This window comes from Tachyglossus aculeatus, chromosome 10, assembly GCF_015852505.1.
Source record: "Tachyglossus aculeatus isolate mTacAcu1 chromosome 10, mTacAcu1.pri, whole genome shotgun sequence".
NCBI lineage: Eukaryota > Metazoa > Chordata > Mammalia > Monotremata > Tachyglossidae > Tachyglossus > Tachyglossus aculeatus.
The window spans coordinates 51,108,088-51,114,117 of record NC_052075.1 but is presented as its reverse complement, the minus strand read 5'-3'; positions in this window follow the sequence as shown (position 1 = coordinate 51,114,117).

Here is a 6,030-nt window from a genome sequence, read left to right as displayed (position 1 = left end):
TGAGGTAACGGAGGCACAGAGAAAACAAGTGACTTGCCCAAGGTCAAACAGCAGACAAGGGGTGAAGCTAGGATTAGAACCCATGATCTTTCGACTCCCAGACACATGTTCTGTCCGCTCCACCAGGCTGCTTCTTACCATGCTGCCGTGTCCTAAGCGGGTGTCATGGGGCATCGACAGAGACACACAAATCTTGAGGCGTGTTTTCCTTCATGCGGGGTCTGTCCGGAAGGAAACCCGCTCCCCAGTGTGGTAGGAAAACTGCTCCCGTGGAGGGCTTATGGGGCAGAGCACAGCACTGGGCACTCGTGGGATTTCCCAGAGAACACAATTGCTGCCCTGGAGGGGCTTACAAACCAACATTTTGGGCTTCTGCCTGGGCAGCTCCCTGAACAGCTGGAGGGGCCCACAGCTAGCCCCTCTCCCTAAGGCCACACTGCTTGACATAGGGAAGCAGTGTGGCCTAGTGGATAGAGCCCGGGCCTGGGAATCGGAAAGGCCTGGGCTCTAATCTCAGCTCTGCCACTTGTCTGCTACGTGACCCTGGGAAAGTCACTTCACTTCTCTGTGCCTCAGCTACCTCATCTGTAAAATGGGGATTGAGAATATGAAGCCCACGTGGAACAGGGATTGGGTCCAACCCGATTTGCTTGTCTCTACCCTGGGCTTACTACAGTGCCTGGCACATAGTAAGCACTTCAAAAATACTACTACAGTCTGGTGAAAAATGTAGAATCCCCCAAGAGAGCCCCAGACTGGACTGGTCACCACCCTCAAGGGAGTCCCCTGGAGTCAATCCCCAGCCTGCCAACAACCAGTTGTCCAGGCACAAAGTGAGGAGGCCAAAGCACTCAGCACAAAACCTCCTGAGGGACTACAAGGAAGAGTGTTGCTCAACTCCCAGAAACACTTGCAGGAACTTCTTGCTGATTGGCCCATTGAGGTGATGCAGCTGGGCTGTGGAAGAGGAGGAGGAGGACGATGTCTTGGGTTCTTTTTGGTTTGGCTTTGCATCGGTTACTATGTGCCAGGCACTGTCCTAAGCGCTGGGGTAGATACAAGGTAATCAGGTTGGACACAGTCCCTGTCCCACATGGGCCTCACAATCTTAATCCCCGTTGTTCAGATGAAGGAACTGAGGCCCAGAGAAATGAAATGACTTGAATAAGGTCACAAAGCAGTAGAATGGCAGAGCTGGGACTAGAACCCAGGTCCTCCTGACTCCCAGGCTCTCGCTCTAACCACTAGGTCACGTTGCTTCCTGTCCCTGCCTCTTTTTGGCCCTCCCATCCCCTGCAAGGCCTACTGGCTGCCCGCCCAGCTAAAGGACCTTCAGCATCAGGCTGTGTTACATCAGAGGAACGTGCTGCTTTTTCTTGCCCACCCCTTGGTCAGTTGCTAATGAGGGTAACCTGGGAGCTTCTTGGCCAGTTTTTCCTTCTCAGCCACGAGGATCCCATTCGGCCTCAGCTTCATCCCCATCCCTGGCTCGGGGGAAAACCACCTTCCTAACTCTGGCCCTTGGCTTTGGAGGAGAGCAATCCCAGTTACAGTATTTCAGTTCTCCAAGGGTGAGGGGAGTGGTAGAAGGTGGTCCCTCTGGGGTCCTTGGGAAACCCAGACCCAATTTCCTGAGGAATGCCAAGATATAGAACGCTGGCCCGGTTTCTGGACCATCTCGAGTTCCAGAGTTGTGACCACAGAATGCCAGAGCCAGGAGGGATCTCATAGGCCTGTAGATCCAGCCCCCTGCTTCCGATCAGGTGATGTCACCACCAAAATTTTAGAAATTTTATGAAAGAGATTCCACAAACTCCACTGGTGTTGAATCCCCCTGGGGATCCTTTCTTAATCCAACTCCCTCTGACTGCAAATTAAACCCATTTCTTCTCTGGATACAGAAAACTGGCCAATGTCTCCCTTCTCCCCTTCAGAAAAACCTGCCTTTCCTTAAAGGCAATCAGCAGGCAGCCATTTGATCTCCAGGTTATAGTTTAGTCCGCACAATACTAATTCGTCCTCCCTCCCAGTTTCTCCTCAATGAACCTAGTGGCAAGTAAGCAAGAGGGAGTCTGGTTAGACTCAGAGAGGGGACTGGTGAATATGGAAAACTGAAGACAGAAGACATGGCTCCGGGAAATGCAGGGTCAGGGCTACAGTGCTAAGCGCTTAGTACAGTGCTCTGCTCACAGTAAGCACTCAATAAATATGACTGAATGAATGAAGACCCCGCTGGAGACCCTACATAAACAAGTCCTCAGAAGGTCATGGCAAAGATTCACCCATAAGTCAAGACCTCAGACCTTACTGCATCTATCCCAGCATTTGGGATAGTGTTGACACATTTTGAGCTCTTAACAAACATAAATATTATTAATTGGGCCTCAGACCTTTCCCCTGGATGATCACCTTCGTGAGGTGGATTCAATCAACCTACTAATTGTGTTTCTGTGTATAGTGCATTGTACTAAGTGCTTGGGAGGTACTAAGCCAGTGCTTAGTACAGTGCATAGCACATAGTAAGCACAAATACCATTTAAAAAAGAGATATAGTTAGAAAACACCATCCCTGTGAGCCCCATGTGGGACATGGACTGTGTCCAACCTGGTTAGCTTGCTCCTGCCCTAGCCCTTAGTACAGTGCCTGGAATATAGTGCTTAATAAGTACCACTTAAGAAAAATAGATTCCTGCCCTTGAGGCATTTCCAATCTAGCTGGGGAGCAGAAGGCCTCCCTAGCCCTGGAGACTCCCCCGGAGGGGCCGAGTGGTGAATCCGTCTTCAGAACAAGAGCCCAGGTCGGCCACGCTTGAGGAAAGGGACTCGGATGTCTCTGGGGGAGGCAGTGGGGGTGCTCAGTGGTTTGGGGACCCTCCTTCCAAAAGCCCAGATGCTCCCCAAGCAAAGCCACCTAAGAAAAGCCCTAAGAATAATAATTGCAGTCCTTCTAAAAGCCCAGACGCTCCCCAAGCAAAGCCACCTAAGAAAAGCCCTAAGAATAATAATTGTGGCATTTGTTGAGCCCTTTGTATAAACCAAGCACCAATATTTTTTAAAAAAATATTTTTATGGCATTTGTTAAGCACTTACGATGTACCAGGCACTAAGCACTGGGGTAGATACAAGTTAATCAGTTTGGGCACAGTCCATGGCCCACGTGAGACTCAGTCTTAATTCCCATTTTACAGATGAAGAAACAGAGGCCCAGAGACATGAAGTGACTTGCCGGAGGTCACACAACAGACAAGTGGCGGAGTCTGTATCAGAAGCCAGGTCTTTCCGACTCCCAAGTCCTATCCTCGAGGGCCTGCTCTATCCATTAGGCTACACTGCTTCTCTCGAGACCAATAGGCTAATACCAGGAGACAATATCCCTGCCCCAGATGGAGCTACCATACTTCATGCTGCTGCCCGGATTATCTTTGTCCAGAAACGCTCTGGGCATATTACTCCCCTCCTCAAAAGCCTCCAATGGCTACCAATCAATCTGTGCATCAGGCAGAAACTCCTCACCCTAGGCTTCAAGGCTGTCCATCCCCTGGCCCCCTCCTACCTCACCTCCCTTCTGTCCTTCTCCAGCCCAGCCTGCACCCTCCGCTCCTCCGCCGCTAATCTCCTCCCCGTACCTCGTTCTCGCCTGTCCCGCCGTCGACCCCCGGCTCACGTCATCCCCCGGGCCTGGAATTCCCTCCCTCTGCCCATCCGCCAAGCTAGCTCTCTTCCTCCCTTCAAGGCCCTGCTGAGAGCTCACCTCCTCCAGGAGGCCTTCCCAGACTGAGCCCCTTCCTTCCTCTTCCCCTCATCCCCCTCTCCATCCCCCCCATCTTACCTCCTTCCCTTCCCCGCAGCACCTGTATATATGTATATATGGTTGTACATATTTATTACTCTATTTATTTATTTATTTATTTTACTTGTACCTATCTATCCTATTTATTTTATTTTGTTGGTATGTTTGGTTTTGTTCTCTGTCTCCCCCTTTTAGATTGTGAGCCCACTGCTGGGTAGGGACTGTCTCTATATGTTGCCAATTTGTACTTCCCAAGCGCTTAGTACAGTGCTCTGCACATAGTAAGCGCTCAATAAATACGATTGATTGATTGATTGATTGATTGATTAAGCAGGAGGGAGACCAGCTATAGAATCCCCCTTCTACAGATGAGGAAATGGAGCCGCAGGAAAGTCACCGACTTGGCCGGGGTTACACCCCAGGCCAATGGCGGCGGCGGGATGAGAACCCACGTCTCCTGCCTCCCAGTTTCGGGCTCTTCCCACTAAACCATGCAGCTTCTCCACCTAAGCAAGTCCAAACGTCCCTGCTGCAGCTCGCGGCCTTGTGACTTCTCCCCGCCGCTCCCCCTCCTGCCCAGAGGCTTCGGAGACAGGGCCGGATCGATGGATCCGTTCGGAGTGGGGGTGGGAGGCAGCCAATTACGGGGGGGAGGCGAAGAGCCCGGGGGGTGGCTGGGAGAGGAGAGGCCACTGCCAGGATGAGTTAGCAACTAGCCGGGGGACTGGCGGCCGACAAACCATTCAATCGATGTTGAGACATGAGAAGCTTGCAGGCCGACAGCAGGCCCGGTTGTCGGGCAGACAGGATGCCAGGACCCGGGGAGGACCCCCATCCTCCCCAGATCAGTCAGTCAGTCATATTTATTGAGAGCTTACTCCGTGCAGAGTACTGTACTAAGCGCTTGGGAGAGTATGATATAACAGACACAGTCCCTGCCCACAACAAGCTTACAGTCTAGAAGTAGACCCCTTGACAGACCACCGCCAAATGGAGGGAGAAGCGATGTGGCCTAGTGGGAGTCAGAAGGAGCTGGGTTCTAATTCCACCTTTGCCACTTATTGGCTGTACGACCTCGGGCCAGCCACTTAACTTCTCTGTGCTTCAGTTATTTCATCTGTAAAATGGGGATTGATGCTGTGAACCCCATGTGGGACAAGGATTGTGTCCACCCTGATTAGCTTATTTCTCCCCCAGCGCTTGGAACAGTCCTCAACACATAGTAAGTGCTTAACAAACACTATAATACTAATTATTATTATTAGAATAATAATAATACTTTTATTATTATTATTATTATTATAAGATTGGACAGAGGCCAGGAACCTATAGTTAGCCAGCCAGGCCTCCGGCTCCCCACCCCCACAACCCAACACCGACTGAATTTTGAAACAGAAACTCTGAGAGGAAAGAGACCTGCTCATTCAGGGAGGCAGAGAGAGGCGAAGAGATGAGGAGAGTGAGCGGGAGAGAGCAGAGAATGAGGAGCAGGGTCAGGGGCGGCAGAGCTTGAGGTGGGGAAACACAGACCTGAAAGAGGAGGTCGAGAGGGAGGCAGTAGACAGGGGGGAGGTAGAGACGAGAGGAGGTAGAGACAGGAGAAGGTGGAGACTGGGGGAGGAAAAGCCCAGAGGGGATAGAGACGAGGTGAGGTAGAGACTGGGGAGAAGGGAGAGACGAGGGGACGGAGACGAGGGATGTAGAGGTGAAAGCAGCATGACACAGTGGATAGAGATAGGAGTCAGGAGGTTATGGGTTCTAATCCTGACTCCGCCACTCGTCTGCCCTGTGACCTCGGGCAAATCACTTCACTTCTCTGGGCCTCAGTTCCTTCATGTGTAAAATGGAGATTGAGACTGTGAGCCCCACGTGGGACAGGGACTGTATCCAATCCAATCTGCTGGCACCCACCCCAGCGCTTAGTACAGTGCCTGGCACACAGTTAAGCGCTAAACAGATAGCATAATTATTAGATGAAGGGAGGGAAAGTGGGGCTTGGAGGGAGGGGTTCTGCCTCTTAATTGTCCTCAAGCGGCCCCGGCTGAGGCTGAGGAATATATCCGAAAGACCCGTGAAGCGCTTTCTGCTTTCTAGAAATTTTGGAGCAGGTTTCTCGCTCCTTCGTCCTGGGAGCTCTGAGCCAGCCCCGCGGTGGTTGAGGAGCGGCCTGCAGTCATTTAGTCGGAGCCAAACCCCACTTCCCGTCAGTCCGTGGCCGTGGTCGTGGCTCTGTTCGCCCA